This window comes from Aphelocoma coerulescens, chromosome 11 (genome assembly GCF_041296385.1).
Source record: "Aphelocoma coerulescens isolate FSJ_1873_10779 chromosome 11, UR_Acoe_1.0, whole genome shotgun sequence".
Lineage (NCBI taxonomy): Eukaryota > Metazoa > Chordata > Aves > Passeriformes > Corvidae > Aphelocoma > Aphelocoma coerulescens.
The window spans coordinates 15,022,501-15,047,138 of record NC_091025.1 but is presented as its reverse complement, the minus strand read 5'-3'; the positions used below and the strand labels follow the sequence as shown (position 1 = coordinate 15,047,138).

Sequence of the window (24,638 nt, the reverse complement as noted above, 5' to 3'; positions counted from 1 at the left end):
GATCTGTCCAGGACAGGATGTGGTAATTAAACATGGCTGTGGAAGAGTGTAGTATTGTAACTACAGCTCATGTAATTTATCAGTAACATACTAGCAAAACTTCATGAAACAAAACAAGCTATTATATCCAGTGCACAACTAAAAATTAAGAAATCTTTCCCCCCAAACAATGAAAGGTATATACTAAAGAATAATGCAGAACTTGTCTAGCACAACTCAAAGTCTCCTCTGAAAATGTATGCTTCTCTCAGAACCAGATTCCCAGCACAGGGACTGGTAATTTATGATCCACCAAAATACTCTGTTGAACAAAAAAGTAATACCTACACCGTGCCTATGCAAATTACTAAGAATAAGTGACTCCAAGGACCAGTAAGAACAAAGCCCAAAACTCCTATCAAACATTATCTGAGGTTTGAAAAAGTCAAGACAAAGTGTATTTTTTTTTTAATGGGGATAAATTGGGATTTCTGTAACAATTGACTCATTTTGCCTGCTTTTATCTAAGGATCTCAAAGAGCACTCCAAGTGTTAATTAAATTACAAAGCATTTTTGTGACAGGTAAATGGTATTATGCCCACTGAGGAACAGAGAGAACATTTATGTTTCATTACTAAAGTCACACAGTAATCCAGTGGCTAGCAATATAACCCAAGAACTGCCAGTTGCCACTTCTACTCATTGACTTGGTGGCCTCACAAGAGATAAAATTAGCCTTAAAAGCCAAAAATACTTTTCCTCCTGTGGTTTTCTATCTTTTAAGACTAGGCCAAGATTCTTTTATTTTATTCTTCTTCCTCTGCTTACTGGGAGGCCTTTCTTTCAGAGTCACACAAAAGAAACCACTTCCTAACCTACCCAAGTGTGCTAAGGATCACAGTACAGCAACAGGGATAGGAGCTTAAACAAGGGCAGTGAACTGTAATGGTGCTCTTTAGCAGCTTGTGCAGCTGCATCGGGGTCCTCCTCTCACCAGTCCTGCTCCCAGAAATGACACATCAGAGCCTCTGTCCCATCAGAATAAAGACAGACAGATGTGCAGATGAAATAATCCTTGGCTGGCCAATTCACTGACTCCCAACCCTACTTTACCAATGAAAGAGACAAAACTACCCTGAGGAGGCCGGTGCCTCGCGCACTCGGTGCAAGAATCTCTCACTGAAAGGAACAATATCATAAACAATCAACCAGACCCTGAAAATCATTTAGACCATGGAGCAGTCTATTCTGCAGTCTACTACACCTATTTTGAGTTGCATGTGAAGAAATGAGGGAGAAACATTTCACTGACCTTTCTGATCTTATCCCAAAAAAAAGGAAGCCACCATTTTTCATTTGAGCTTGGTCCTGACTGGTAGAACTGTAGGATGCAGGAGCAATAAAGCAGTAACGTATAATGCAATCTGCACAATACACAGTCCAACCTAAGGCATCTCTCATTCAAGACTACTACATCTCAGAGCTTTAAGTAATTATATCTCCATTAGTAAACTGATTTTGGAGAGTAAAAGGCTTTTCTATTTTGTACATAACTATTTATTACCGAAAACAGGGAAGCATCTTTTGGAACTTTCTCTAAGCCTTCTGAATACAATGCTAAACCAAGATTTCAGGCTTTATTTTCCCCCTCATTTCTTGTTATGTCATGAAGAATCAGCTATGTGGAAGAGATGAGAATGTCTTTGATTTAAATGACCAAGACTTAAGATTGTCTTTACCGTGGCAGAAAATAAAGCTGCTGCATATATTTCCAGTGGCAGTATTATTGTTACATGGTATGACAATCATAATCTTTTTTTCTTTTCCTAAAAATATGTCTAAAGAACCACACAGTTTATATACTGCATTCAAAATATTTTTCTTCGTTTACATTGATTGCATATTTCAAATCATGTTACAGCTGTATCGCTTAGCCTAAATCAAATAAGGAATCCACATAAATGCATGCACACACTTTGCTTGTTTTTAGACATTTCCAGTATTGACAAGATTAAAATATTTTTCTCATTCATTATTTATTGTGCTATGATGAAACAGTAAGAGTATGTATTTAACAAACATCACAAAGTAGAGTTAAAATGTGGACATGCTGTTTCATTTCGATTTTGCTGCGACAGTGTTAAGTATGTGACTCCCTGACTGCAGTAATGACATCTTGGGGTGATGAAGATTTAAGATGCTTTGCAAGGATGCAGTGTTATCCCAACTCTTCAGCCATGCTGATTAGGAGCATTATCAAACAGATGAACCCAAGACTGGAAAGCGTGCAGTGGCCACAGCCCCTCCTGTTGCAGGGGACTGAAGGAATCAGTGCTCAGAGCAAAAGCAGCACCAAACCCCTCCACTGCATCGACCAGTGCCTAACTGGAAACACTGGAAGGCAGTCAGTCACACACACACCACTCCAACATTTCTACAAGCACCAGCATTTTTTTGTCATCAAATATGTATCCTCTGGATGGTTTCTCTGCCTCTTGGGTGAACTTGGCAGTACCTGACAGCTGGAGTTTGGGGTCAAGCAATGCTGTATCTGGTTGCATCTCAAGCACGGGGCAGATGCGTGTGGCTTTGGCTGTTGGGTGTATTTACCTTGGGTTGAAAACCACAGGCATAGCACTGCATGATCCCAGTTTCCAGCACACAGTTGGGCACCATTCTGCACGTTTCTACTGGCAAAAAAAAAGCAAGGGAGTGCCAAAGAGCAAGCACCACAGCAAAGCAACTGTAACCAAAACTGGTTCTGCTGGGCAGAGGAGCAGAGAGCTTGCCTTCTGCAGAATGTGGCAGTATCTGGGTTAGAATGTAGAAAAAGACACATTTCAGCCCAAATACTTATTCTTGCATACTACAATCTAAATATACCCCCTATGACAAATACAGCAGAATAATCAGAAGGTACTGAATGCTTAAAATGCACCCTTAACAAAGCAAAACAATGTAATGCATATCTTCCTTTACGTGTCAAACAATTTGCCTAACAAATCATAATAATGCAGAATGATATAAAATTCACCCATCAAGCCCAAACACATGCACGAAGATTACCATGGCAAAGAATTGTGAATTTCATTAAATATGTTAAAGGCAAAAAAAAAAAATTCTGCTTTGAAAAATAGTAATCCTGTCTTTCAACAAAAATATTATAGGAAGCTATGAATTTGGTAGATCTGAATAGGATGTTGGTACATGTTTTACTAAGGTAATATAATGGCACACTATTATTAGATCACATTAATCATTACTGTGCCAAAGGCACTGACAGCACCACTGAAAAGGATTGAAAGGGCTGGTAATGGATATAAATTACCCATTGTGTGATAAAAGGATTTTTACTAAGAAGGTAAGAATAAAACAGCAAATTTCTAATATAACTGTTGTGTAAAAACCAAAATAAAAGTAATCCAGTCAGTAATATCCACAAAATCAGAAAGTAAGCACTTTTGAAACAAGATAAAGTCACAATAAAAACTGTATACAATGTAAAATTAATTTCATGCTGCATAATATTACTATCAATTTAAATAGTTTACATGATGACCTCTATGGTCAAGAGAAAGGTAAGCTTTGTTAATTAGAATTGAGTATGAGTTTCTGCATGCGTATTTTAAGTTTGTGGGCTTGGAATTTTTTCTTTTTTTTTTTTTTTAAGCATTTCATATCTTCATAACACCCCCCTGAAATTCAAGACATGTTGAGAGTTTTCTGTTTTGTGCATTAACATCACAACAAACAGCACATCCCTCAGATGGTTTTATTTGGATTCCAAATGCTATTACAAAACGAACCACGTCTTTGCTGAGCTATTTAACCATTTGATTGAAACCATTTGTATCACTAATTGTCCGGTCCTGTGCTCCTCCTTTACTCTGGCAAGTATTTCCTGATATTAGTGGGGATCAGTGGAGTGAATTGGTCAAACTACATCCTTATTTACAGCATTAAAAAATGCACATATCTTTTCCGAAGCTGACGGAATTATTCTAGAATCAAGGCACTGTAATTCTTTTCAAGTCAATTGTCTAGAATAAAATCCAGTAGCTCACATTCAATTAGTAAGTTTTAAAAATTGTGAGCCATAGTCTTAAATGATATAAATTCATAAGTACAGACATCAATCCTGAAAACACTTACGTCTCTACTTAACTTTACTCACGTGAGTAATTCCATTAGCATCAGTAATTCAATACCTGCTTATGCATTTGCAGTACTGAAGCTTTAATATGCCTGGATATCCTCTCACATCAGCTATAAATCAGCACAATTCCTCTGAATCACAGAGTTTCTACTAATTCACAAGATATAAAAAGGAATAGACAACCCAGTATAACAATTAAAATAAAGAAATAACATAAGAATTTGATTTGGGAGCAGAAGCTATCAGAAATTTTGATTTAAGAATCAATTAATGCATGTGGAATGAATTATTGGTTATTTCCTAGGAAGGCAGACTTTTATTTCAAACTGAGGGCCAAATAACCCAATTCTGATTTCACACCTATTTCCACACCAATCTGATTTCTCAGACTTTACAGGAGCTTTTCTTCTACTGCACTGGAATAGCTCAGAGGAAAATCACATATACAATGTAGTACACCCCTCCACCCACTGATTTTCATGGGTGTTCTTCTCATGCTAATATACAACAGAATATGGTTCCTAATAATATGCATGAGATGTTCTATTGAACTTACAGGAGGAAAAAAAAAAAAACAACCAAAAAATGATAAAATGAATTTAATCAGGAGTGTCATGCGTTTTCTTAAATCAGCAGTCTGATGATAAAGTAATAAATGATGATTCATCCCCAACACAATTATTACATATCAACTGCATAAAGATGAATGCTCATGATTTTACCAAGCAGACTTTTTTCTTGAAAAAAAATCTATTTGTAACTCACTACAACCTGAAAGAACTACAATAAAAAGTTTTGCAAGACATAGACATATTTTTGAAGATGTAAAAAAAATGTGAGAACATATTTAAAAATCTAATTTAGGTACCTCATTTTACATTATTTTTTTTAAATGTGGAAAAACAAACCCAGACTCAGATCCAAAAGCAGAAGAAAACGTTACAAGAACAATATAAGTATTCTTACCAGTTATTCTTAAGCCAACGAATCTGTTCCCTGGATTAGGAAATTCTTAAAAGTCACAGGATAGGAACTGAAGGTCACAACTGGAAAAATAAAACCTGTGAGAAATTTAATATGTCAAAACTCAGTGTTTGAATCAGACATTTACATTAAAATATTACAATGCTACCTCAAGCAGACAATCTACAGGACAGCAGAGAGCATTAAGAATTACAGTATTAATGGGATTAACACCTTTTATTTTTTAGCTTTCATAATGTACATGTTTGGTGGTCATTTCATATTTGGAACTGAGAACTTCTTTCAGTTCTGGATTGTTTTGAGAGGGAAAACCTCCTCTCAAGATAATGATGAGGAACAGAATGAAATTCTTCTGATCCTTTCCCCTAGACAGTACAGCAAAAGAGGACAAAACAGGATAAAACAAAAGTTGCATAGCATACTCCAGAAACCCAGTTATTCTCTTTGACATTGATATTCTAATCTTTCAAACTGAGTAAAAAGAGAACAGCTACTAATTGTATTTTTACTTTTTTTTAATTCCATTTTATAACAGAAATAAGTCCTTTGTAGATGATCTCATCTAATAAACCCTACTTAAAAGAGATAAGAGCCAGCAGTAAAAGCCAAGCAGAATACTTCCAAGATATTTGTCAGAAGTGAATTTAGGGCCATTACATTAGTAAGCAAAGTAGAAACAAAAACAAAGGGCATTCTTAGAGCAAAATAAAGTTCACTCGACTGAAGCTATAATCTGAAGAATTTATGACTGAGAACTCTAACTATGCTTATTCCTATGAATGTCTAACAAATGAAATTAAAGGTCACTTCCAAATAATACACTTTGTACATCTACATCAACCAAACTCTTTCATACAGCAGGGTCTGAAACCCCAGTCCAAGCATCACGGCCTCAGGGCTTCACCTTACCAACACTGATTGCCCAGAGAAGCACTGACTGCTCTGAGAGCCACAGTGGCAGGATGTGGTAGTCAGCATGGGCAAAATTGCAGCCTTCATTTCTAGGTAATTAAGAGCTTGGCCATTTGACTGCATTTGGTTTAAATCGGTCAGCACCAACAAGACCACACTGCTGCACAACACTGTTTGTTGGCTTGAAGGGTAAACAACAATTGTGAGAGCTCCTCTTGATGATGAAAACACTGTGAAATAATTCAGAAAACACAAGCTCACTACTAAGCAGCACAGCCCTCCCTTAGTGCAATACCGATACGACACTTCTCGTGTATCCTCTAAGATCTCTGCAGTCTCCACCTTGCCCGGGTTACATCCAATGCAAGGTGCTACAGCAGTGTCTCACTCTGTCCGAGCCACCTCCTCTTTTCCCCTGTGGTTCTCCACCACACCAACCACAGCCTACTTACTGTGATGGCTCACCATAAAGGCTTCCCAAATTCCACTGCTTCCCTCCTCGTTTGCAGACCAAACCAGTCTTTGCCACATGCTTCAAAACATTTTCCAACTGATAATTCTGCCATACAACTTCTCTGACACAGAAGAATTACTCCAATTAAAGCTTCAAACCCCTCCTTTATAACCTGCATTTCCACAGCAAATCACCAATAATTCTTCAGTAATCACCTGGTTTGCCCTCCCCATTGTTCCTCATATGTAGGAAGATAGTCTTCCCTGCTTTCTCCTCATGCCCAGTTTTCTTTTACCTGCCAGTTAGCTCTGGGTTTATATTTGAATTATAAGCCCTGAACAGCAAAGCCTGTCCTCCCATGAGACACTTTCCTGTTGAGCTGAATGGGTGGGGAGCAGGTACAAGGCATTACTCCAACCCAGCACCCCATATCCCCCATGGGTAAACCCAGCTACAGGAGAAGAAAACCATTGGGAAAGTCAAGCCAAGCACCTACAATGCTGACCATAGAGAATAAAAAAACCTTTTGTAACTGGTAAAAGAAAACCCCTGACATCAGATTTGGTCTTCCTAAACATGAAATAGTATAGAGATAGAATTCAGATCCCATTTATGAAGGCCCATACCATTTTAGAATTTAAATAAGTTAATTTCAGTTACTATATTTGAACACATAGGAACAGCAAATTCCTGGACTGCTGCAGATAAACATAGGTCCCATCCAACATTTTCAGTTGCACAGTGTCTAAAAACAGTGACAGCTTGTTTGTCTGGAATTTCTGCTGTTGTTGATATCTTAAAACCTCAAAGATATACCTATCTAGTATTTACGTGAAGCTCATTCAATGTAAGAAAGCCAAGAAACAGAAGCAAAGATAATAAACTCTTAGGTTTCTAAAAGATGTTATCTCGCTAAACAGGTTCTTAGTACTCCTACACCAACATCATAGACCACATTTTTGCTATGCTATTACAAGGCTACTTGTGTTTAAAAAAAAATTCAGCTTTTACATACACGCTCATGACTTGCAAAATTCTAGGAATGATTCTCAAGGGGCTTTCACTAAGATGCTTTATAAATTCTGATGACAGACAGAACACAGTAAGGCTTCATCTCTTAAAGTCCTGTACTGATTTGTTTGGAGGCTTCATGTCATTGATCAGCATGTCAATGTCGCTTGCAATCTGCTTCCCAGTTCATGACTGAGAGTGAACCCCTCAGGTTTAAAACCTTAAATGATTTAAGGTCTGTGATACATAACCTTACGAACAAATTGGGAAAATCTGTAGCTTTACACATTAAACTGTAACAGAAATGATTTAAAGCCTTATAAAAAGGTATTTTACTTACCTGTGCTAATATTATTCTAACACATTTGACACTGACTATGTAAAGCAGATATTTTAAAGGTACAGGCAGCAAGCTGCTTGGAAACAAATTAAGACAGTTCCACTTAGGTCAAATTGGGCCAGTTTACCAGTGTCTAATACACTCCCTGGCATTAAAAAATGGCACCATGAATCCTTACAGACCAATTTATTACAGTAAGCCTCCCACAGTAACACTGCTATGCAGTTGCACATGGCTCAGTGAGTGATCCAGCACACCCCCAGAGAAGAAAAAACCCCAAAGATCTTCAAAAATAGTATGGTTTAAAAAAAAAAAAAAAATACTGTAGAGACATAACTAAGGTATAATGGCACAATTTCTGTTCATTCTTAAAACATGCTTATGTAGCTCATTCCTTGAAATGAATTAGAGACACAAAAGGGAGAAAGTAATCACGTCCCACTGATGAGCAGGGGCCAGAAGGAATTCTGCAGGTTACAGATGGAAATCTAATACACAGCAATGGAAAACAGAGGCTTGAGCATGGACTTACTCTGAACAACAGGACTTTTCCCCAAATGCTGAGACCAAAAGGCTTCATTGCATGCCTCTTAGCAGCACATCCCATTCCTGTTCAACTCAATGTTAAACCCCTGCTAATCTCAAGGGGACAAGGCTCAGGCCCTCTGTAAATGGCATACCCTTTCTGATGGAATGAGGTGTCATGTTTAAATAATTATTCCCTATCAGCTGCTTTTGGAAGGCCTCTTAAATTGCCATGGCATAGCTGCTCTCACCCTAGGCACATCAGAGATGCAGGGACAGAGATAGCAGGCAGGGAAAGCGGCTCAATGACAGGACAAAGCCAGCCCAGGAGCCGTGCAGGACAACCTTCCCAGGCCTCCATGTGAGCACTGCATTCATCATAAATGCAGGATGGGACTGGCGGGGCCTGAAGGGTCCAGTTAGTGTCACTGGGAGTTACATGCATAAATGAAGAGAGATAAACAGTCCCTAAAGCAGGATGCTGGAATAAATCTCAGTATTTTTCCACTGTTCCCGAAAAACATGAGAGCTGACACCACTTTTCTCAGGCTGGGGCATGGTTTCCACCCGTGCCACCACAGCCTCCCCAGCCATGTACCAGTCCTCATTTACAGACCTTCCTCCCTGTGTGTGTGTGCCCTGCCCACGCACTCAGAGATCTCCAATACATAAAGCTGTCTGCCTATAAATACAAGATATTTAAAAACTCAAAGCTAACCATGACAGGATTTGTCCACATCTCCTAGCAAACCTGTGGTGTTTGATCCTTTACATGACCAAGAGCACGCAACAAACTATTGCTCTCATTTTTCCCTCCTGATATAAGTAAGCAAGAGACAGCAAAGAGAATGGACAGGAAGGCACATCTTTTTAACTCCTGGGGAGCCAAGGGGTTTGTAAAAATATTTTATCAGAGGCACAACTCTCTTCAGCTCCTTAGGGTTTTTTCTACTTTTTTGTGCTTCAGACATCCCAGTCTGCATTTATTTTGTGCTGCTTCTACCTTGCAGTGTTTTTGGGCACTAACACCACCATTAACTTGTCCCTGTTAGGACTAGTCGTTGGTTGCAAAATGAATCACTCCAGCATGGTGCTGCTCCTGCCCTTCATGCTCAGGCCTCATCCAAAGCCCTAAAAGTCAGGGGACAGCATTGAACCTGGTGGTGGCTGGATCAGGCCCTGCTGCAGGCCAGTCCAGCACCATTGCTAGTGACACCTGTACCACTGCTGGTGACCATGGTATAGCTGTGCCTCTCCAGTTGCCACTGTGGCTTGGGAAAGGGGTGGGATGCAGCCCCAGGGGCCACCTCGTGCCCTGGGAACATGCAGGCACACTTCCCCTGGAGTCATCAGGAGCTCCACATGGCTGCAGTTGTGCTGTCCTCCAGTAATGACACACTGGGGGAGAACTTTGCCCACTGCAAAAGCGGGGTCTCCAGAGACAGAGGAGGAGAAGGAGGGAGCAGAAGCATCCCAGAGCATCAACCCTGCAGTAGTTCCTGCACATGCTCCAGTAGCTCTACAGTAGCTCTACAGTAGCTGCTGGACATGCCAGACCCCAAGGACAGTGTCTGCCACCTGGGATGGCCCAGGACCTGGCACACAGTGCCCCTGGAAAACACTCCAGGCCAGCTGGCACCCGTGGACTACCCCAGATGGCTGCAGAGTAGCACCCACACCCCAAATCCCTGCTCCTTGACCCCAGGGAGCTGTGCTGAGGCTGTGCTGCCCACAAACACCCCAAGACCTGCCTTTTATCTACCTGGGCTTCTTCTCTTGGAGAGAGTTGTTTAAAATGTAAAAAGTCAGGTCAGACAGCTGCCCACTGAGTTCCAATGCATGTCTTTAAAAAGGGCCAACTTACTTTCCACCTCTAAGAAAAATAACTTTGCTCAGAGGAAAATTGGATACCTGTGCTCAGTTCCTGTGAGTGTTCTGGATGCACAGGATGAACAGACATTTGTGGCAATCTGATTGAGTGAGTTGTAAGAAAACATTATGAATTTAAAGTAGTACAAAAAAAGGTTTCCATCACCTCCGTGCCTATACCATGACACATGCATCTTAATATATTACATAATAAAAAAGCCATGTTGTTCTCAACCAATCAAATTACGCTACTGTCTCTTTAATAAACAAATCCATGTGCACATTAACAGTGTTGAAAATTCAATTTAAACTCTTTGTCTGTTGCTGCTTACTCTAAAGATGGTCTTTCTTAAACAACAGAGCACCAAGGAGTCGTTAGGGCTCTCTCTTCATTACTTCAAAAAACCAATCATTAGACACCAGAGTATATACGTAATTAGAAAATCACTTCCTTTGCAATCCAAGCTAAGTAGTTTACATACTGTAATTACAGGGACAAAATCAATTTTTAATCATTTCACTGATTGGGCTCATCAGCTCTGTGGGAACATTGTAACCTGCTTGTTGTGCAAAAGCAACATCTGGGCTAAAACAATTACCCTTTGTTTGCTACAATATTCCTTAAATCTTTTTGCTTGCATAAAAAAAATGAAAACACGAAGACAAGATATTTCGATGTCTTTTTGTCCTTGATCAACATATATCCTAAAGTACTACTTGCAATGAGAGTTTAATGTTCCTCAGAATTTACAGTTAAACAGTACACTTCCAAGGAATGTATTTTTTCAGGGAGATAAAAGTATCTGATTGTTTTAAAGAACCATTCAGCTGGCTAATTGTTCCATAGCTAACACATGGTATTCAAACAACCCACACATTACAAAAGCTCATCTGGATAATAATGGGCAACTATTATTGCAATGGTTTACACTTTTCTAATACAAATGAATGGATTTTATCAAAATTTGAAAAAAATCTAAGAAGCTGGGTATGTGTGAAAAATAGATGGTATGAATTGGCAAGGCAAGGCTAAGCATTTTGTTCTCTTAATAGGAAATGACCTCATTTACACTGGAGTAATAATTAGTACTGCTTCACTGACAGTTAAGAAAAAAAAGTTTCACAGTATAATAAGGCAGCATCTCCTTTGTTAAGATCTACATTGATTATTAACCCTTGCCAAGAAAACCCAAATTTAACTCTGCACTATGTGTGCATGTGTTTTGGGTTTTTTTCAGGCAAAAAGTAAGAGGAGGGAGGGGAAAAAGAAAAAAAAGAGAGAGTATGAGCTAGAACTAAGGCAGGATCCTGACCTGCACCCACCAAAGCCAGCAGCTGCTGCATGGCTGGTATCAGAGCACACAGGATGGGATGTCAGGGCTTGTTAAGTGAGGATATTGATGTCTGAAATATTTAATAATAACTGTTAGAGAATACATTTGGTTTTGCCTGGAGTGGGAAGCAAGTGTGCATCAGACTTGTTCTGTGCTTCAGATCCAGCCGTTCTGAGCACCAGATCCTGATACCTGCTGTGGTCCCACAGGGATCCCCCAACAGAGGAACAAACAATCACCTCCACTGTCACCACTTCTCCTCCTTGCCAGAGTTCCTAGTCCTGGGGATGTGCAGGAGGCAGGGTCAGTCTGTGCTGGAGATGCAGAGGCTGCCCTGTGTCCCCCCACACACAGCCTGTCCTGCCCTAGACCTTGGAGCACTCAGGGCCATGAGCTCTTCCCCTGGCCAGGTCTGGGGGAAGCTGCTGTGCCAGAAAATGGAGTGGGTGGGAGTCCTGCAGCTACCCAGAGATCAGGAGTATTACAGGCAATGGCAGCCCCAAGCTCCTCACACGTCCCTGTCAAAGGAACCCTGTTTCTGAATAATTTACGCAACATTTAGGTGAAAATATTTTGTATTTTATTCAGTAGATGCATTTTTTTTATAATGAGGCCCTCATTAAAACCAATATGTGTGTCATATTGTCAGGCAAATATATGTTAAAATGTCACTTTGAATATGAAACAATACATTTTTAGGGGCTTGACTCATTAAAGAAAAATATAAGCTAAAGAAAATTTCTCTGGGTAAGACTTTAAGAGCTGGGCGGGAAATATTTTCCCATCCTGCAAAAAGTTTGAGATTCTTTTTTTTTTCCCCACCCTCTCCATTTCAGAGAAAGCACAATCTTACAAAGGTTCCCATGAAAATCAAAGTTGCATCAACAGCAGGATACCCCCTGTCACTCTCCCTCCACACCCACCGGGCAGCCGGGAGCACAGCAAAGACAAGGCTCTGGACTGGCAGGTCTCACACCGGGCACCCACTCACAGCCTGCAGCCTCAGCCACTGTCCTTGGAGCTGTTCCTCTGCAGGAACATCATTCAGTAGCCACTGGCCAGGAAAAAATGCCTCTATGCCAAGCCACAGAAAGGCAGATAAGGGCTTCAGCCATGCCCTGAACAGCCCCTCGGAGAGCACAGGTCCTTCCCCCTTACCACATTTCAGGAAATTCAATCCAAATCCCTTCCTGAATAAAAGCAGTCAAACTGACACGTTCCAATTCAAGCACTCTGTCAGAGAGCTGCCAGTCAAGACCAACCATAATCCAAATTTACTTGTGTTTAAGCAGACAAATCCAAATTTACTTGTGTTTAAGCAGACAAAACTCCTCTGAAGTGATCTGCATCTACATACTTAGCTTGCAGACGCAAAGATGACAGAGGAACCAGTAAAAAGCTACAGATAAAACACAACTAAAAAAAGCAGAAGTATGCCCCTAACAGATCCACAATAATCATTGACATATCAACACTGACGAAGGCCACAATTATTTTCTTCTGCTGTCCAGATGTTGCAAAGGAATACAACAGCTGTGTTCGGGCAGCAGTGCCAGAGAAGGGCAGTGCAGGCCCATCTCACCTGCCCTTCAGCCCTCTCCTTAATCCTTCCCTAACACGCAGGACAAGCCCTTTTGGTCAAGCCTAAGAGGAGCTACTGAGGGCAGTCCCTCCATCAAAACCAGCCCCCCCAAAAGCCTTCAAGACAGATTACTCCATTCCTAATAAAAGGATTATTTCAAGAGGACTGGCATCTGAAAGCTGCTTCCAAACAGGTAGAGCAGAACATTTTTCCAATGTGTACACAAAGACCCAGGGCAGGACAAACCTGCAGGAGCAACCCAGCCTCAAAACATTCAGTAGGCCAGCTCTTCAGCCACTTAATAGAAAACAGTTATGTGAGAAGCCTCAAAATGAACAACCTTAGATTCTTCCAGAGTCTTCCTAAGATCTGCAGGACTATTTCACTTCACCTGACCTCTGCACTTCTATGGCTTTTATGTGAAATTAATAACAAAAGTTAAAGGGTTTACAGGCCTAAGCCCACTACTTTTTAACTGCTGAAAAGATTTAAAATTTTTTTTTCACTTGTGCTCATTTAGGGATAGGTGTTACCAGCAGGATTTTGGTATGGAACAGTAAGGGGAAAATCAACATCTCCAATCCTGGGGCATCTCAGAAGCACCTCTTTTGGGAACAGGTATGTGCCAAATGACAAAGACAGTTTTATTGTGTATTTATTTCCCTAGGAGTGCCCCAAATTATAATCATAATCAAAATTTGTAGCAATTAAAAAAAAAACCCAAAACAAACAAACAAAAACCCCATACAATAATATGGTCAGATGTTAAGGGAGTGCTGGAGTGTAGAAGAGTTGTTAAGGTGTTGGAGCCTGTCACCAGAAACAACAACTATCCACTCACACACAACTTAATTCTAGTTCTAGAAAACAATCATCAATTTACAGTTTTAAAGAGAAGAAAATATAAAATACTTATGAAATGATATCTTAGGAAAATGCATTTTTCATTCCTAACTATCTTGTTAGTGCATCAAATTACCAAACAACATCTGAAGCAGTTTTCACCACATCATATAAGAGGACATTTCATAAGTGTTACTGCTCTCATCACAGTCTGTCTAGTAGAGAAAGAAAGAGGGAGTTTGTTTATAGATTCTTTCTTGTTTGTTTTACATTTTCTATGTAGAAAAAAAATCCAATCACCCACAAAAAGATGTAGGTCAAATGTTCTCATCTCAAATCTTCCTTGATAAGTAGCGATTTAAGAAGTCTATATAAAAATGTGTTATTCCCTTTCAGCTCATAGGAAAAATGTTTCAGAAATAGCACATAAAAAAATATTCAATGTCACTAAAACTGGAATAGAAAATGTTTTATAGATTAACAAACATTGTAATGAATTTGCACAACCTTAACTGACTGTATACATAGCATAATGAAATGGTCTACATCCTTTCAAAGAAAAATTAGGTATTCCAGCACATAGCTTTAGAAAAGCATTGTTCAGAAAAACCTGCATTTTTTCCCAGCTACCATGTAATTTGTGAGATGCATTTTTAAATGATCTGCAACTGCAGCAGGCTTCATCAGTCAGATGATACAGATAGATAATTCACCAAACTGTCACATGATCTTCCATCAGTCTAAAAGATGTGAATATATTGCCACAAGCTTTGGGAATAATGGGTGCACCTGTTTACAGTGTCACCTCTGTTTGCTAATTGTCTCCTTGAGCTACATTTTACTTCTAATGCATTTATTTTTGACAGGCAGTGTCTATTTAGAAATCACATTACTTCAAGTGCAATTGTTCTTTTGTCTATCAAGTAAATGAAGTGTTGTTATACAGATTTCAGGTTCTGATTAGTGAAGTATCAGCACACCACAAAGGTCAATCAGTTATTTACCTGAAGTAATAGAAGTATGACAGGCCTCCTAGATATCCTCTAGATCATGGTATAGCTCATGTTAGTATTAATATTTTATATTTCAAACATCTATACATACACCTTAGTTTGCATGTATATATTACATAAATGTATTAAATGTTCTAAAACATACAGTATTGCACATTCCCTGAAGAACATAAGGACAGAAGCACTCAAGTGGAAAATATCAATGTCAATGCAAACACAACTCTTCTTCCCCAGTATTTCAAGTTAAGCCAAGATAATGGTGATAACCAAGGTGTCAGTCTCACAAATATTTTGCAATTGTTTATGCACATAAGCTGTCACACCAAGAAAACTAATGCTTTAAAAATACATTTTCTTCACTGTGCTTCCTGCTTTTTATATAACAGTGAAGCAAAATTTAGTTAAGGTTACTTGCATTAGCTTCAGCTAATAAGATGCCATAAGAAATTAAGACGAGCCACTTGAGGTCTAAGAAAGACCACAGGGGATTTTTATTCACACCCATATCCTCATGTCTACAATGTTATCAACATTCAGTTAAATAACATGTCTCAATAAGTACAAAACCATGCCTTTATGTATATATAGTCACATATTCAAGTAGAACTATAGTATCAAACAGGAAATTTTGAAAACCTAAATCAGCACATTGATCACAGCCACTTCACTGCATATATATTGATCCTATACACACACACACAAAAAGACATTTTAACTGTTTATTACCAAGGTGGAAAACAGCACTACTGTAGTGAAAGCAGTGGCTTGTCAAAGCCTCATTATTTCTCTTGTCCCTCTGTCCAAGTTCCACAACCCACACTCAGCTCCGTCATGCAAAGATGAAGTAGAAGAGCAAAATAATTGTCCAAAACAAAGGCAAGGTCCAAAGCTGACAACTGCCCATCCTCACAAAGGTCTGGGCACAGCAATCCAAGGAGATTACCAGGGATTCCCAGCCACCATTGCTGTTTCACCAGTTTGCCAAAAGAAAAGCAGACAAAAAGCCACGCATGCCTTAAGTCACATTCTAAATTGGCTCCCAGGAGCATTTCTACCTTGTTCACTAAAGCACAGGGTATGTTTTCTCAGTGTTTAGCATATGCTACATAACCTGAGCAGGACTTGTATTGTTCCAGTAGCTGTTTTTCTAAAGTATGTTCCCATCAGGACCATAATTACATGCAAAATGCTAGAGTTAGAGTCGTTCATAAAGTCTCTTTAAATTTTCTCTAACATTTTCTAGCAAGATTAAGGCACATCTTGAAACAGAATACAGAAGAAATCACAAATCTTGAGCACAGATGCAAACCAACGATAAAAGTTCAAATTTCTCCAGGTAACTTTATGTATTCCACAACACAAAATGCCATAGGGAAATGTCCCCTGATGTATTTTGAAGAGCAGGGCATTTTTCAGGTATTTCTGCAAGTGTAAGCACAAGTTAGATAGAGTCAATCATTCATTAGTATCTTATAGACATGTATTTATGACTAAAGCTCCTGGAAACTTGAGTCTGAAGTTCTCAAACCACACTTCTCTTGCAGCTTCTAAGGTTAAAAATCACAAGTGCCATACACTTAGCAGCAGCAGGATCGAGCCTGATGCCTGTAAAAGAGACAATGGACACGGAATTGCCATTTCCTTGCTAGCCCAACGTCTCTCTTTGGGAAGATGCATCTCCTACCATAGCCCAATGTTGCAGAAGAGAGATCATTTATGTGAAAAGTGTACAAATTTATTGAATAATTTTACACCTGCCCCAAGAATTGTTTTCTTTTGCACAAGAGCAAGCAATCTTTAGGATATCATTTTGCATACAGAGAAGAGGCTACTCCAGCAATAATGCTGGTTGCCTGAGACTGAATCCTGCCAAGCACTTCTTTTACACATAAACAGTCTTCTTGAAATCAATGAGATTTCTTGAATGAGCTATTCACACAAGTAAAAGGATCAGGTCCTTAAACAGCAGAAAGTACAGACGACCATGTTAACATAAAGCATCAAACAGGAGGCGGTCTCGGCAGTGGACCAAAGTATAGTCACCTACCACACATGGTTAATGAGAAGTGACAGGTCAAATTCAGATGAAATGTAAAGAGGGGCACTTTCCTGCCTGGAACAAAACCTGTTACAGAGCTTTGCTTCATGTCTAGTATCAGGTAGTAGCAATGCAATTAAATCATCATCCAATGAATTGCCAAAGCTTACCAGCATGATGATCACCAAAATAACACAACAAACACTCTAGAGACACAGAAAAAACACAACTGTCTACCTTCCAATACCCACAACTAGACCACAGGAGACTGTTCAGCCCTGGAGACCAGAGGAGAGATGCAGCACAATGGAAAGGGATCCAGGATGTGAAATCATCCTGGGATTTTATGTACGCATACCAGGGAGCTTTCCAAAAACACCAACACACTGCTTTCCTGATTACCCTGGGTTCCTCTCACTTCTAACACAATTCACCTGCATACCTCCCAGACAGCAGCAACACTGGCATGAGGCATCCCACCCGTCAGACCCCTTCTCCTCCCTTCTTCCCCCTGCAAACACCTCACAGCACTGAAGACCCAGCCAGCCTTTGACCCTGTTTTACTTCAACTTCCGAACCTCTACGTAATTGACAATGGAAACATTTAATTCTGTTTCAGTCACTGCATTTCTCTTCTATTTAATATATATTTTAATACTGGAAGGAAGAGGGGGGTGAGGACACAGATCTTTCCAAGCAGAACTAATCCTCCTTTGAGGACAGGCGAGCCCCACACAGCTCTCGAATCCAAACGGCAAGAGGCTCTGGTTAGCTGGGGAGGCTGCACATCTCAGCAGGTTGTAAAACAAGGATAAACAACAAATTATAACTTAGTGGCAACTTCCGTTCTCCCCCTGCAGCCCGGGATGTGCGAGACTGGCCACTGAGCGCGTGGGTAAGTGCGGGGAGCACATATGCGCCAGCAGAGTTTATAGTGAAGGAGGGGAGCACGTGGGTGGTAGCAATTTAAAAAGCAGCTGTGTGTATGTTTTTCCCAGTTAGACTGTGAAATCACAAATGGTGGAATCAGCACTGTAAGCTTAAAACCACGTTAACCCACTTGGCTGCATTTTATTGTTAACTTTGCATCTACGTTTTTTCCTTATCTTTATAAAGAACACAGAAGGACTCCTCATCCCAACCACCTCCTTTTATTAATAAGGGGATAAAATGTCACTAAATATTTCTAATGTAGCACTAAAGGGGTGAAGAATTAGAAAGTATTATAAAACAGGACATTTGTGGCCAGAGCCTTTGGAACATTCATACTGTTACATATACTTTCTCTAAGTAATCAGGAATGTATTGGTATTTTTAAATTATGTATCTCTAATAACACAAAAGTACTTAAGAACAGAAATAGACAGTAATGGAAAATGCAGTCAACTGTTGACAACATATAGAATTTCAGAAAATAATTTACAGAGAACAGCACAGCAGATGAGTCAAAATTTTCTCAAAAATATTTCTTGCCTCCGATAGTCCAATGTAATTCATTTTCTATCTCTGTTCATTAATCATTGTTAAAATTAGTGATCCATTTCTTCCACTCTGCCATCTGCACTCAGCTTCGTAACAAACATGACACCTTCCTGCATAATAAAACCTGACAACTACGAGGATGCATTTCCAAATAGCTTTCTGCATATTTGCACCTCTATAACTGATTCCGTTGTCAGACAAAAGTGGATTATTTAACCAGAGTTCTTTCTTTATCAATTCAGTACACAGACGTGTGCTTGTGAGGGAGTGCATGCATGTGTGTGTATAAAATGATCCAGTAAAAATCACTTAATTTGAATTAAAAACAAGATATACCAGTTATCTTTGAATTCTCACAGTAGGTAAAATTGATCTTATACATGTATGTTAGTTTTTAATCTTCTGCTATGAAGCTTAAGGATGTAACATTTGGATTGGCTTCATCTTGTAAAGTTTGCATACACTAGAATTATCCTGACACTCCAATTTCCTCCAAAAGAAAAAAAAAAAAAAAAATCATATCCAGCTCAGTTTTGTTTCCCAGCCTTTGATCACTGACAATTTCAAATAAATATTTTTAAGATAAGATGAAATATCCAAGCAATGAGAAGATATAAAAAAGTGCAGAGATAAATAATTAAAATTCAGGATGTCATTTCCATCCTGTTCAGGCTAGCCTCTAATCTCCTGGTGACAGACAGGGGACCAGAGAACAGGGTTCAGTTCTTGGTCTCTTTCCATTCCATCAGCAGACTTGGAAAGCCATGGCAGCAGGACATCTGAGTGGTCCCTTAGTAAACGCTAATTACACTTAGATCCCACTGATTAACAGAAGCTGCAGTTCTCAGCACACTGAAAATCAGGCTAATGGTGGGAGCATTAGGCCATCCACATGCAAGTCAACGTGAACCTGTCCACCGGCTGTGAGGAATCTGGTGCCCTGTTCACAGCTCGCTTTCATGAGCAGAACTGGTCAGCCATGAAAGCCTCCGTCCACTCCTGCTTCAAACCTGCTGGGCAGCAGGGAGGGGGCACTGAGGAACACAAAAACGCACACCAGAGTCATCTGGAGGCTAAAGCAGTTACCAAAATCTTTAAAATACTTTCAGTCAGACCTAGAAAGTATACTGACCTTTAACTGGAATTGAAAAAGAACCATCTTTTCCAACAGAAGATGTGATTAGTAACCTCAAACAACTGTGCCTACAACAAGGTCTGCAGGTGCCCCGTAACTGCAGACAGAGTGACAAATAAAATACAACGTTCAAGATGGGAACTGTTCCTTTTCCATCAGTTTCCTCAATGGTAAGTTTTGAGTTATGGACACCACAATCACCCACAGCCACATACTTGTTTACCTGCAAGCCAGGTAAACCCACGGCCACCGAGCATCCCCCAGGCACGGCGCAGCTGCTGCACACACACCTGGCGAATGCACCTCCGAGGACACACCCAGGGCTTGGGAAGGGCACCAAGGGCTGACAGCACCAACTGGTAGATTGTGCTGTGTTCAAGAGACCATGCTCATTTTCCAGGTTTACCAGCTGACCTACTCACTAAACTTGGACAAGCTGTCCCCCTTCCCGATGTCCCCATTTCCCCCTTATTAAATGGGGATGCTGACACTTGCCTCCTCTGCAACCCAGTGAAGAGAAAAGCTAAATGGCTTTCAATAGCATCACCCACTTCAACTCCTATAAGCAAACTGTATCAGTATAAATTAGTTAACACATCTTCTCTCAGTGCCCCAATTTTCAACTGTGCACTACCACTAGTATTATTCCTCTCTCTGATAAATTTGTGATAGAAGCTGTCAGTGGAGAAAAGATCTTCCACTGCTAACATAATAAAAAACATAAATGACATAGACTTTTTACATTACACATTTACATTTATATGTAATAAGAACATATATTGCAATGCTGCTTTTTGTAAAATATAAGGCAGAGCTTAAGTACAAGTCCAAAGGGTCAAATCCAAATTGAAGCAACATCTTCAACATACACTGTGAGAAGCAGCAGAACATCTGAAGAACAAAGGACCCAGTTCTCCCTTCAGATGTATGCCTCTGCTTACACATGCACAACAGGCCCAAAGGATACCCAAAGTTTCTGCAAAGATTATTTCAGAAAGCCAGATAATTATTATCTTGAAGGGAGATTAAAAAAAAAAAACAAGTAAATTGATCTATTTTTTCATACAAAACTGTCTAATACAACAGCAAATGTATGTCAATTTTTGGAAGAAAATCTGCATCTGACATGAAAGTGTCTGTTCAAAATTAAAACCAGATGTGATATAAAACAGTTGAAATCTAAATTTTGGGAAAAAAATCAAGATGCAGAAAAGATGTAGCAACTGACTTCTGCTGGATACTTCAAGGGTAAGAGAGCCCTCTTTTTAAAGCATTCAGATTGGAACCTTTTTAGGTACACAGAAACACTTTAACTGGTTGGCATTACTTTTCTAAAATACATTTTATTTTGTGATCTAGGGTTTGTTGGTGGTTTTTGTTTTGTTTACTTATTTTTTTTAGTTTTCTCTCCACCTGGAAATTGGCTGTCTAGCCTATTTATGAATTTTCTGTATGTTCTTGTATAGCACTCAGTAGGCATTGGAGAACAACTACAAACTATTCCTTTTATTCTTCCCTTAAAAGAAAAAAAAAATCAAACCAGCATTGTCTCTATAGCTGCCTCTTTTGCCTTTTAGTTTCCTTTTTTCTTCACATGTCTGCATACTGACACATTCAATTTCAGGTTATCAGCACATCTGAATTACAGAATACTGATGGGGATAGAGGGCAGGCCTCTCTGGACTGATTAGCATCATTTAAGAAAGCATTCACTTGCTTGCTTCATTGGCTGCAGGGATTCCATGATGGGTGGCCTTTTAGCATTAGAAGTCAATATGGAGCAATCTCATTTGAATTAAATATGGACAAAAGAAAAGATTTGATTGTGGTTATTCATAGCTAACCTTTTAATTTCATAAAGCTCTGAAATTTGGGATTTTGTAAGCCCTAAAACTTAAATATACTTAGTTTTTCATTTCTTTTCAACTCACTTCTCTTCTCCTCCTCCAGTTTTCATGTACTTTTTAATTTGTGCAAAACTTAAACCAGAAGGTTATTTCAAAAGAAATGTCTGGATGAATATTCAGGAAAACCTTTTAACCTAGTTAAACCTACACTGACTATAAAAGGAGGAATGCCTGATTCTAATCCATAAATGTATGTAAATCCACACTGAAAAACATATTTGTCTCTATCAGACTCATACTTGTTTCTGAATGGACGATAAATGCAGCCAAGTATTTCATTAACACAAATAATTATGTATGGCCAGTCATTACGACCTTTGTTAACAAGAGCCTAAGTCCATGGAAAGGTTGCAGTGATTTAAAGTACAGCAACAAAATCTGATCACAGGGAAACAAGTTTCTAGTCTTTCATTAAAGTAGAACTATTCTGTGCACCAACATATAAAATAGAAATAGCAAGTTCCACCCAACCAATAAAATCACAGAAATCTGTAACATCGAGCTACAGAAATAGTTGGGAGAAAATAAGTAAAGCTTGAGTTTTCCAAGAGATCAAAAGAAGTTAAGTGCAAAATTTGACTTCCAAATAGATGAAAGCACAAAAAGTGTAGCCAACCTCTCTGAATATCTGATCCCTCTGCACTTGAAGACAGTGGGAGTTTTGCCATTAACTTCAATGGAAGCAAAATCAGACATTGAGAAATGAAGTGGAAGTGGCTTTTGCTGAGCTGGGCTGAGTGCCATGATACAGGATAAGCTCAGCCTATGAGGAACAGAGGATAAATATCACACTACTCATAGCACATGACTGGTCCCTTTGCTGCCTATCCCAACAGACTGGGCTTAAAGTTGAAATATATGGTTAACTCCAGTCCAGACAATTTCATAGATATCCTGATGAAGGAGAATAAGTATGAGAAGTCCCTCAGTGGGTGTCTCATAGAAGAAGATTCCAGCAAATCATTCCTGTGTTGCAGACATCACTGAATTAGAAATTAAGTCCTGCTTAACGCATTTCCATGGATCATGTTAAAGATTAAATCAATCCCTTAAAAAGAAGCACCAAAACACTACCTGCATTTAGAACTTCTAATTGTTTTATGGAAGTTAATCTTGGAACCAATCCAAAGTATTCACAGAATTACTCCTGAATTCCTAAATATTTTAGTTCATTCCCGCTGTTCTGATATAGAGCACCTAGAGGAAAGAGAGTGGAGGTAGGGAATATGTTTCCTGAGGAAACATATGCAGTCAACTTTTTCAAATTGCATGATGTCACAGTAGCACTGAATAGTTTTAAAACTGAGCTTTTCCAAGCTTCCCACCAGACCCCAGTTCACCAAAAAATTACGATTTTTGTTTTTTCCAAACCAACATCCCAGACCGCTGCACTCTCATGCAGCATTATATCAACAGTATCCTTAGCATGCATTCTGTCCATTTTCAAATGGAATAAGTCTAAATAAAGAAACAAAAGCGCTTGGGAGCACTTTCACTGCAGCATAAGCATTCTGAAAAGGCCCTTCACAAATGTTTCCAATATGCTTTATACTGCAACCCAATGTGCAACTTCTAAACTACACCAGCACAAGTAAGAAATTAGAAATGTTGAGGGCTATTGAACACTGAATTTTCACAGTGCATCTGCACAAAGTTATTTAGCACAGATGTTTCTGTAATTGTGATCCACTGGAAAAACTTAAAGTGTTCAATGGCCCTCACACTTCCACCTGCAGAGCAGTACTGGTCTAGTACAACTATGCTGAGCTGAAATGTATAAAAAGCAGCAGCAGAGGCTGGATCTGACTTTGTAAGGATTTTCACAAATAGTGTTATTCTGCTTTGTTTGTGAAGGGGTGCCACAATTTTGGGTTTTTTCTTTTCGTTTACAAAAAGACCCACATATTAAAAAGGGGTGAAATAGATTTTACATGCCTGGCTTTGAACCTGGGAATCTCCCACAGTGCAACTAATTGCATTGCCAACAAGACACAGGAGTACACCCACAAGCAGCATAAAATGTAACTGTGAGGGGTGTGATGGTAAGTCTTTATAAATAATACATTCATCCCAAGGTGCACTTGTGTCTATGTTGTTAATGTAGGTATTTTTTCATTAGTAGCTGTAAAGATATCTGGGCAGGTGAACATCAATATGCCTCTAAAGACAATAAAAATTGGGAAGCAAGAGAACAGGACTTGTTTGTTAAGCAGAATGGTTAGAGATACCCAGTTTGTACAACAGCAAAAGGAAGTGAAGCTCATTACAGCGACCTTATCTCTCCTATGCATTCACCTGGCCTCAGAAATTTCCAGGAGAGCATCACTCTATTCTAACTGCCCACCAAAGACTGCGGTCTGAGAGACTGCAGAGACAGGCAGTGTCTCCCTGCCCACAGGAATGGCTGAGCAGAGCAAGCAGCACAAACCTGGTTAAGGAGCACTGAATAATGACCAGTAACTTCAACTAACCTCTCTTGCATATCCCCAAAAAAGGATTATAGAGATTCTTTAAGCTGAGAAAACAAGAGGGAATTGATTAGAGAAAAGATTATAGGCAAGATAAGGATAAGACAATTTTCATATAAAAAACATCTAATAAGGCTATCAGCATACATTGGGCCATAGATGTGCATAAAAATTTAGTGATAGGTTACTGGTTTTCAAAACACAAATCCATAATGTGTACTCATATCTTGAGCCATAAAAAGTGAGGAAAATGGCTGAGTTCGCAATTGAAAATTGGCTGCAGCAACCACTAAATACATTTTTCAGAGCATATGAACAATAATATGACAACTGCTCCCAACCAGATAACCACTTTGTGCTGCTGTCCCACCAGATCTAACAAATGTATCCATGCCAGTGCCTCAGCAGGAGAGCAGCCAAGACCACTTAATTGCTCCAAGAACCTGTATTTTTACCATTCTTGTTGCCAAGTTGTTCCTTATCTCATTTGCTATAACATTCTTCTACCATCTCTAATTTTCTTTGGAGTCCCACACAACAATGTTTTACCCTTCTCTCCTTCCCTGCTTTCTGACTGGGCCATTTCTTTTTTGCCCATGTGCCTT

At 39.4% G+C, this 24,638-nt stretch overlaps 1 protein-coding gene across 31 annotated transcripts in view; it reads right to left on the bottom strand.

The window, feature by feature from the left end:
* The window catches only part of ZNF536 (zinc finger protein 536), a 333,314-nt gene that overhangs the window by 283,180 nt on the left and 25,496 nt on the right, over positions 1–24,638 (bottom strand). For 26 of the 31 annotated variants that reach the window (XR_011154330.1, XR_011154332.1, XR_011154331.1 and 23 more), the window contains exon 2: positions 5,103–5,197. The exons of 1 other annotated variant lie outside the window; for it this stretch is intronic. The gene's annotated coding sequence lies outside the window, so the exon portion shown is untranslated. 4 more of the 31 variants (XR_011154339.1, XR_011154340.1, XR_011154341.1 and 1 more) reach the window with 4 other exon arrangements.